Below are 11,319 nucleotides of genomic sequence, written 5' to 3'. Positions count from 1 at the left end.
AAATTGCTCTTCACTTATAGCTATTGACACACAGTCCTAGAGATCGGACTGAGCAGCAGCACGCCACAGCAGCTCCTCAGAAATGGATTATTTTTAATTACTTCTAAATGCCCGATCCCATCCAGCTACTGGTATTTGGTCAGTCTTTATCTCTATTTTAATATCATCATCAGATATTAACGATCAGTGATATTGATTATATTTTAGAAACTTCTGTCGAGTATCCTACTCAGACCACTGCCGCCAGCTTACCACTGGTTTGACAGCTAGCAGCCGACCGCTAACCTCGGCTAACCCTGACAGCCTGTCACCGTTGCTAGGATCACGTCAATTTTTTTTGACCGACCGCAACAACGTCATGTTTTTGCACACTCGATGTTTTCTGTCGACTTTAACCCACACGGATTGCTGCCACTAGTTCACTGACGCTAGTCGGACGCTAGCCTAAACAGCTGGTTGCCGGTGCTAGCCCAGTGGCTAGTTTGACAGCTAGCATCTGCCAAGGGAGGAGCACCGAATCATCGATCCTGGGTGCAAATACTACGAGTCTACTCTCCGCAACGGGCCACATTCGTGGCCCCCGCGTGTAAGTGCCTTTCCAAACTGCTGTCCTCCTTGCTACACTATCCCCAAACAATTAGTCGGTTATCGTTTTCTATGTTACTGGCCATAGCTGCTTTCTAACCCTCAGCCAACATCATCATCATCATCATCATCATCATCATCATGGTTTCACCTACCTCATCGCCCGACTGCGAACGCTGCCTACAGCTGTCCCAAGAGGTCTCCCAGCTAAAATCAAGAGTGTCCAGACTCCACCAGATAAGAGCCGACGAAACGCTTATCGACAGCTTCTGTCTAGACGAGATCACTGCCGGTCCTGCTGCTGCCGCCGCCAAGGAAAGGCTGGAGCCGCTGGATGCAACCCTCCCGGCTGTCCCAGCCCGCTGCAACGGCGGCGGTGCCAGGCCCAAGGATACTCGCCCACCATTCAGGTCAGATCTTGACAAAACACTCCCCGCTCCCGGTTCCATTCCATTCCAGGCCAGCTCCACTCCAGTACGCTGGAAAAAGGTCTCCCGAGGCCCCCCTCCCCATCCTCTCACAGCCCAGGCCCCTCCAATCACCATAAGCAACTCATTTTCCGTACTTAATATGAGCGAATTTCCCCCACTCTCCAATGACCCGAAAAGCGACCGCCGTCACCTCCTCAAGGCGGCTGTGAAACGTCGGGCGGGAGGTTACTCTCCCCGCGAGCAAATGGCCAACCACCCCCCCACACTCCCGAAACCTCCGCCACTGATGAAACTCATACTGGCACCACGTCCCCTGCCACAGCTGCTCCCTCCCGGTATCAATGCTCCATCCACAGCGCCACCTCTCCAGACCCCCTCCCCTCCTGCTGCTGTCCGGCACTGTCCTCCTATAAACAAAGTGAATCAGCCCATTGATAACAATGCTCCATCCACCGCGCCACCCCCTACACTTCTGATTGTAGGTGACTCCATAGTGAAGGATATTTCTGCTTCCCTCTCTTTAATCCGCTGCTTTCCTGGCGTGACCGTCCCAATCCTCCTGGAAAAACTTCCACATGTTTTTAATTCACTTCCACCATCCATCACAAGAGTGATAGTCCACATTGGATCGAACGACACTGCTCGCTGTCACACTGAGCAGACAAAAACCGACTTTCTTCGCCTCTTTGATCTTTTAAATAGTAGTGGCCTTATATTTTTTGTCTCCGGTCACATCCCAATCTTCACGGGCAGTGACGAGCGCTTCACGAGAATTGCCAGCCTCAACACCTTCTTAACAAGGATCTGTCGCGCCCACGACCTTAACTTTATAGATAATTTTAATCTGTTCTGGGGCCGTGCACTTCTGTTCCGCAATGACGGTCTCCACCCGAACAGACTGGGAACTAAAATGCTAGCGCATAACATGGCCCGCGGTGTAAGCCACCACACAGCACTGACCACAGATAGGTCCGTCTACTATTGACGTCCCCCGACTCCCCCCGGTCTATCCCAGTATAGTTCCGCCCTGTTCCTCCGCCCCATCTACACTGGGCTCGGACCAAAACACTTTAATTCATATCTACACCTCAATTCATATTTACATTTCAATTCATATTTACACGCTCACTCTATCCCTGTTAGAATTACTCCCAGGCCGAACAGTAATCATCTTAAACGTCCTGCAGTACCATCACATCTAACAGCAAATCCTATTTTTTCCAATTTATTATCAATCACACCCTCCATCCAGCTTCCCCCGACAAAACACAAAACAGAGGTTCTACGAATGGCACTTTTAAATATAAGGTCCCTTAATAAAGATAAAACGTTTTTAGTTAGAGACCTAATTACAACACACAAGCTGGACTGCCTGTTTTTAACAGAAACATGGCTTACCACCGATGCCCCGGCTGTTCTTATTGAGACATCCCCCCCTAATTATGATTTCTTCTACTGTAGCAGACAGGTACAGAAGGGTGGAGGGACAGCCTCTATAATCACAAAGGGGTTAAACTCTACGAGCATCTCCTTTGATCAATTTAAGTCCTTTGAATATCATGCCTGCCTACTAAACTGCCAAGGTATCACTTTAGTAATAACAGTCTATAGACCACCAAAGCTGCCCAACTTTTTAACAGATTTCTCAGAGTTTCTATCTATCATAACTACCAATTTTGATAAGATAATTATTACTGGTGACGTAAACCTGCATATTGACAATAAAACAGACAAAAAAGCCATAGACTTTATTTCCCTATTAAATGATCTGGGCTTTGCTCAACACGTGAAGTGTCCAACACATAAATGTGGTCACACACTAGACCTTGTCATTACACGTGGGCTCACTGCACATATTTCTTCAGCCACAGATGTTGTGTTCTCTGACCATTTCTTCATTGAGTTCACTGTATGTCTACCGGTACCACTGTACAATACTGACCGCCTTGTAAAAAAGCGCTACATTACCCCTGAAGTAGCTGAACAGTTTGCACACTGTCTAAATAGCATACCCACCCTCACCCTGCCCTCATCCGTTGATGAATTAGTTACGGCCTTTAATAATAAATTAAGGTCAACTCTTGACTCTGTAGCGCCTATAAAAATTAAAAAGCTCTCCTCCAAACAGAAGCCCCCATGGAAAAATGAGTCAGTAAACGAGCAAAAACGGCATTGTCGGAAAGCCGAACGTACATGGAGAAAAACTAAGTTCATTTTGACATACTTAAGGAACAACAGAAAACATACAATACAATCCTCAGAGAGGCTAGGCAAGCACATTTTTCAGAACTCATCCTAAAAAATCAAAGCAACCCTAGAATACTTTTTTCCACCATTGATAGTTTAACAAACCCCCCCTTCCAATATCCCAGCGATTTCCTTACAACTAAAAAATGCAACGAATTTTCAGCCTACTTCAGAGACAAGGTCATTACAATCAGGTCAAACATAACTCCGAGACCAGCAAACACTGCTGACCTTAACCATGCACACAGTGATCACTCCCTAGTCCACTTTACCCCAGTGGATCTCGAAATGATCACCAAAGTGGTGACAGGATTAAAATCCTCCACCTGCTCCATTGACCCTATCCCCACCGCATTTTTTAAAACGGTTTTCAACTCACTATCCGAGGAGCTACTAGTCCTGGTCAACCAGTCCCTGCTCATAGGCACATTCCCCAAATCACTCAAAACTGCCATTGTAAAACCAATCCTCAAAAAGAATAACCTGGATAGCCTACTCCTCAGTAATTATCGGCCCATATCAAATCTTCCATTCTTAAGTAAGATTTTAGAAAAACTGGTATTTAATCAACTACATGAGTTTTTAAACAATAATAATATTCTTGAACTATTCCAGTCTGGATTCAGACCAAATCATAGCACAGAGACGGCCCTAGTCAAGGTCATAAATGACCTTAGAGTGAACGCTGACACTAAGCACCTGTCCGTCCTTGTCCTCCTGGACCTCAGTGCAGCGTTTGATACCATCGACCACAACACTCTCCTGAACAGACTTGAGCACCACGTTGGTCTCTCTGGCACTGTCCTCAAGTGGTTCAGATCCTATCTGACAGGTCGAGAGTCCTTTGTAGCCCTGGGTGACCATACCTCTGAAAAGACGGAGATGACATGTGGGGTTCCCCAAGGCTCTATTCTAGGTCCTATGCTTTTTAATTTGTACATGCTGCCACTTGGCAATGTCATCAGGAGACACAAAATTGATTTCCATAGCTATGCGGACGACACACAGCTTTATATATCTGTATCCCCTAAGGACCTCAGCCCCATTGACACCCTAATAAACTGCATCTCGGACATCAATGTCTGGATGTCAGAAAACTTTCTCCAGCTAAATAAAGACAAAACGGAAATCTTAGTTATCGGAGATGGCCCCCACAAGGAACAAATATCTCACAAACTAAAATCCTGCTCATTAAGCACCAAGGATCAGGTAAAAAACCTTGGTGTCATACTTGACTCAAACCTAAATTTCAAGGCCCACATCAGCAACATCACCAAAGTATCCTTTTATCACCTGAGGAATATTGTCAGAGTCCGTGGGTTTCTCTCACAAGCTGACACAGAAAGACTGATGCACGCATTCATCACTAGCAGGCTAGACTACTGCAATGCTCTCCTATCTGGTGTCCCCAAAAAAGAAGTTGCCCGGCTACAACTAGTCCAGAATGCAGCAGCACGCGTACTTACCAAGACCAGACGGAGAGCACACATCACACCCATTTTAAAATCCCTTCACTGGTTGCCTGTTTTATCTAGAATTGATTTTAAGGTCCTTCTGCTGGTTTTTAAATCTATCCATGGTAATGCACCTACATATTTGTCCGAAATGCTCCCTGGGTACGTGCCTGGAAGAGCTCTTAGATCCTCGGGAACTGCTCTCTTAGAGGTTCCTAAGACTAGACCTAAGACTAAAAGGCATGGAGAAGCAGCCTTTAGCCATTATGGTCCTGTAATGTGGAACAGCCTGCCAGTTAACCTGCGGCTCTCTGAATCCACGGACATTTTTAAAAGAAACCTTAAGACATACCTTTTTAACATTGCGTTTAATTAGCTCATACCATTATCCTTGTTTATGTTTATCTATAATGATTTTTCTAAATGTTTTCTTCTTTTTGTCTTCTTTGTTTTTCCATCTCCTTTGGTGTTTTTATATTTGTAAACTGTGAAGCACATTGAGTTGCACTTGCTGTATGAAATGTGCTATACAAATAAAGTTTTGATTGATTGATTGATTGATAGAAACCTACCCCTCATTAGTAACATGATGCAGACCACACTTGCCCTGCGGCGAAAGACCATAGTGGAAAACCAACCAACGGTGAAGGAGATCATGGACCAGTGGCCTGCACTCCGAATGCAGTCTGAGGTAGGTTCAGTAAGCACAAGTGCCTTTAAATGACTAACTTTGTGTGTGTCTATGACTGTATACGAGTATGACACATTGACTCCAATGACCAACTTTGTGTGTATGTCTCTATGCATGTATGAGTAGGCCTATGTATGAATAACCACCCATTGACCCCTGTAACTAATTAGGGTCGCATTCGGGACACACACAGCCTGCACCGCTCGTTCACATGGGTGTGATTTAACAATGCCCTGCTTCACACCCATACAGTTAACACACACATCCGCACATGAGATGTAACCAGTACAACCACAATCCTACACCATTGAGCAGTTGGAAGTTAACTTGTCCCCATTTGTTTTTCCCATCCAGGGGATGTAAAAGGCAACATTGCATTCTCTTCTAAACTCCTAGGGCAATACCCCACACAATAATCTACCAAACATCTGAACTTTGTTTGCTTGTTTTTTGTTTAATGTAGGTGTATGCCGAATTCCAGCGCCTTACAAACCAGAACCTGCCAAATAGATTCTATGCTGAGCTGGATCGTCACACTCCACGTTTGATGGCCATGTTTCGTCAGAAAGCATTCCAAAGTGGAAAAGTTGCAGAGGCTTTGGCTGAAATCTTAAAAGTCCACGATGAACAGGTAAATATGATTTAGCATAGAAACTGGTATTGTCCCAAAGGCTCTTCAGGCTAATCGTGATTCATTTGTAAATCATGTCTACAAATGTACACTTATATTTTAATCTTCATAGGAATTATCCGATGTCCACACAAGGCGTACCACTGTGCTCCATGCTCTTCCTGTATTTCTGCGAGAGGATACCTCTGCAGTCTTCAAGACATGCACGTTGAGTCCTCACAGACCTAAATTAACTTAAGAACATCTTGTTTGGGCCGATGCTATTTCATTTTTTCAGCGACGAACTCTAAACACTTGCTGCCTAAGTGCCTAACACGTTGGATGCTAGAGACGTCCACAGACCTTATCAAATAAAGCTGTGAGGTGCCTAGGACGTCTATTGTCAATCTAACCATCTCTGTGAAGGTCTCTGGTGCTGGGTGAACCTCTTTGGTTACAGGACTGACATTGCCTTTGTCTTGTTGAAGTCCAGGGATTGTGATGTTATGTTGAGCTGTTACACACACATACACACACACACTCTCTCTAGATACCATCCTTAAACATGTACATTGTACAATGTATTTGCAGAACAGATGCGACTAATTCAGTGAAGCTCTTAATTTGGGTGCCATTTGGCAATCTGGCCATCTCTCCAGCTCTTTTTGTAACAGACAATTTATATCAGATACAAATTCTATATAGAACAAATAATTTATTAGCTTCAATTCTCTAGTATAACAGTTAAAAATTGTCTGCTTTTTGAAAATCAGCACTTTGAATTGCACTTGTTTATCCTGTGTGTGCTTTCTCTGATCAAACATATAATATCCTATAAAACGGTATTTCTAAAGAGCTAAACACTCCATAGCAATGATGGTTATTGCACTCTACAGTGATGTGATTAATATGTGATGTGCATTTTTGTCATTCCTTCAGGAAGATGATGATCCAGGGCCTTTTGGTGCGGTGTGCCTCCTGACGGCTGCAGCAGTCGGTGAAAATGTCAAGCAGCCAATCCACTACAACCCAAAGAAAGTAACCATCATCATTGAAGGTGATAGTCAGGTTCACTATGTGTTTTTGTTCAAAATTTGTGGAGATTAGCAAAACAATACATTTTCTTAATGTTCAGAACATGGGGAATCTAAAAATTGATGTTTGCATTTGCACAGACACCTGCATGGCCGCCATATTGGACGTTCAAAATGGCCACCATAAAATATATAATTTATGCTATCTTGGCTTCTAGACAACATAGAAAGTGAATTAAATGTGCTAATCCTATGTTTTCTGGGTCAAGGAATCCAATAGACACTTAAAGGATTGTGCACAGGAACTTGCAGTAGCGTCCCCTAGAGGATGGCCAGAGAAATTCAGGTTTACTATGTTAAACAATATACTTTCGTTTACATTTTTAGATTAGTAAAAACTATACATTTTTGGTATCTTCAGAGCATGGGAAATCCAAAAATCCTCGTTTGCATTTGCACAGATACATGCATGGCCGCCATATTGGTTGTTTTATGGACACCATAAAATATATAGCCTAATTTGTGCTGTCTTGGATTCTAGACAACCTAGAACCTTAATTAGATAGCTTTTCCAGGTCAAGGAGTTCAAAACAGACCTCAATTTATATCTCAGGGTTATAGAAAAGCAAGAAAGCAAATGTAAATTGAAAACATAGTCTTTATATTTCTACATTAGCAGCAGGCATGTACATGAGATTACACATTAAAGTGCAAAGAGATTATCGACAAGTTATAAGATTAAACTATATACAATATCTACATCTATCATTCAGGAATATTATTTTACAGCTCTTCATCACTGTCCGGAGTGTCATTTTCCACATTGCAGTCTGCGTCGTTTTCGCATTCACCACACAAACAAAGTTCTGTGCAAGCCAAGTTGTGTCTCCTGCATGAACATCTCTGGGTTGTGCAATGGGTTTTGCACTGACATCTGACCAACTCTACAATGGCCTGTGGTGCAGGTGGAACCTTTGTAGTGGTAGGGAGTATCTCACTATGGCTATTTTGATAATAGCCATGTTTGAGTGGGTCAAAAAGACTCTGCCACATCACAGTGGCTTGGCACCACACCCTACTTTGAACGCGCACACGTTCAATGTGCTCCTCAAGGGCACCAACTGTAGGAGGCAACTTGCTGCTTTCTGCCAGATGTTTGCAAAACAGATACCACCTGAGTTCAGGAATGCTTATTATATGGATGCCCTTTGGGCAGTACAGCATGCATACAAAGTTGGCCAATGCATCCTTCACCTCCTGTGTTAGGTCGCCTTCTTCTGTTAGTTTCATCAGTGCTGAGATGATGTCCCTGTCAATCTTTATGTACTGTTGAAACCACTTGGTTTTTCCTATTCCAGAGAACCTTCCAACAGTGTCTGCTATATGCATGGTATCAGGCACGTTGGAGATTGAGCCAATCTGGAATGCGCTGGGACGAGACAAGGCAGCAGCATTAAACATTAAACACGTGTCCCCATCCTTTATCGGAGCGTGTATCGGTGGCGTCAAATCCGATCTCTGATACATTCATTAAGCTGGATCGGAGGCCAACCCCGATATAATATCGTATCGGTTGCTGTACGGATATAATTAAACTTTGCTGTTTCATAACTTTGCTTAACTATTGATTCAACCCTCCGTAAAGGAGTGTAACAAACAGGTATGGGTAATTTGTGATTTAAACACACACCGTTATATTACTCAAACACACACTTCCTCCAAGTTGCAATAAGGCTTGCAAACAATCACTTATTTTCCGGCCATTTTTTTACTATAATCTCATAACACACTCATACACGTACAAACACACTTCTACTAAACTTGTGTACAGTAAAAGCCTTATTTGCCTTGTCTGGCCCGTGTTCAGATATAGTTCAATAGCTTCCACAACTGATTACAGTCCTTAATCATTAGCACAAGATTCAGAGGTCACGACATTAGACGTGTTAGTGGCATTAGGTAATAAACTGAAACACAAAAGAAACACAACATATACTATTCATTCACAGATCTAGCGACTGCACAAGCGTATTATTATGACAGAGCATTTAACCGTACTTATTAACACATTATAAAGACTTACGCAAACGCCATGTCTCCTGTTCATTACATTGCTTTTAGAATGAACTAGAAGAGTCACGATCCTGCTAGTATCCTGTTAAAAGCACACCTCTCGACATCTGATACTTCCTCATGCCATTGTCTTCAATTATTTACTTCACTGTGTCCCACTAGTATATGCACCAAGCATTTCTCATAGAGTCATAGTAGTAGTAGCATAACACATTTTACCCCCCAATTAACCGTATTAATATCTACACCCCTGAGATACTGTAATTGGTTGATAAGAGGATTTCTGTTCTTATATAACCAGAGTTGGGTGTAACGAGTGACGGAAAATCTCGTTACTGTAACGACACTACTTTGGTCGGTAACGAGTAATATAACGACACTACTCCTCCAAATTTGATAATCACACTACAGTTACTGGTCGCTGCAGCGCTTGAGTTACTCGTTACTTAATTGCGTCATGTGGCTGCTTTCAGCAGTGTTGCTTTGGACTTGGAGAATAATGCACACAACGGAGATGAGTTGAACATGAACAGTAATGGTGCGCTGGCAACGCACTAGCGGAGTCGCGGACTAGAACATGGTGTCAGATCAGCAGCAGCACAGCACTTTTCGTTACTGTCGTGGACTCGTAGGGTGGCCAGACGTCCGGTTTTAGACCCACCTGTCCTCCTCCCACCTCAACCTCCGTTTTTTTTTGTAATATATCCTACAGTGCTTGTGTCATAAGCTCATAACTGTCATTTACGTCGTCTCTGTATTAAAATCTCCGCAGCAGCACTCCTCCGCTCCACACAGCGAGCCAGTATCCCACTGTCAAAGAGACAGAGCAGACGCTGGGGTGTTGCCATGTCCGCTTATTATAAGCGACTTTGGGCTTGTTTTATAATAGCCTATTTTGAGCTTGTTTTCATAGACATGACTGCTTGTTTCTCTTCCAAAACCTGGTAACACTGCCAGTGGGAGGGTCGGTTTGTTTGTTGTAGAATGTGTACTAGTTAGTTAATGCAAAGATGAATAAACTAAATATGTTAAAACTACATTTAATGAGCAATGGAGCAGGGAACTCCACATCATAAAGAAAGGGATCCTAAAGCACTGTGAACATATAGGCTACTGATTTCTCTCAGTCTCATTATTTTTATTTGAATATATTTGATTTGATTGATTGAATAATTGATTAGAAGTTTGCATAGAAAAAGTTTTACAAGGTCAAGAGAACCACCGTTTTGGAAAGGCCCATTTTGTTTTATTCCTCCACAACCTGGTAAAGAGCATAAAGACATATCTTGTGTATGTCCTCCTTATTAGGATTATAAAGATTTGTTAAGTGGTAAATTATGTGACAATGTGACAGGCAATGTTATGGAGTAACGCAAAAGTAATGTAACGAGTAGTGTAACTAGTTACTTTCTCCAGGGAGTAATAAAGTAAAGTAAGGCATTACTTTTTTCAAAAGTAATATGTAATATGTAGTGCCTTACTTTTAAGAGTAACGGACCCCAACTCTGTATATAACACAGAGTATTTTCTGTATAGGCAGTGAACTTCATTAATAGCACTAACATCTATACACATCTAACACAACATGAAGTTACAAATATAAGCTGGGTCGGCACTTAATATTATAATGAGCCCACCACCCGGAATAAACGCGACAGTTGCACAACATCATTGGGCAGATTCTTTTATTTTTTTTGTTTTTTAGATTTTTATTATCGTGAGAGCGATGGCTCCCATTTTCACATTGCGACTTTTCAGGACTAGAAAGCCTGCCGTTTCTATTAGCTTGTATTCCCCATTGATGTCGTCACTGGAGGACAGTTTCTTTTTTGAATGTTTTGTTTGTGGCTTTCGCCTTTATTTATTTATTATTTTATGGAGGGACAGACAGTAGGCTGACAGGAAATGGGGAGAGAGACATGCAGTAAAGGCCGTCGGGATCGGGACTCGAACCCGCGGCACACTGCCAGACTGGATTACCAGCTAAGGATCGAGGGGCCCCGTTCATGACGTCATAATTTTAATAATTCATAATTATATCTTTTTTTAAAACTTTATTTTTATTTATTTTACTTTACTTATAAAAAAAACCTGGCAACCCGTGCCCTGTGGTCATTTTCCGCTAACCTGAGTGGGGCTCCCTAGCCTGCTGGAGGGGCTCCCATCATCCCATGCACCCTCGAGAGAAATGAAA

Source organism: Protomyctophum bolini (genome assembly GCF_963924005.1).
Source record: "Protomyctophum bolini genome assembly, chromosome: 17".
Taxonomy (NCBI): domain Eukaryota; kingdom Metazoa; phylum Chordata; class Actinopteri; order Myctophiformes; family Myctophidae; genus Protomyctophum; species Protomyctophum bolini.
The sequence above is the reverse complement of the archived record's forward strand: the minus strand, read 5'-3'. Positions refer to the sequence as shown.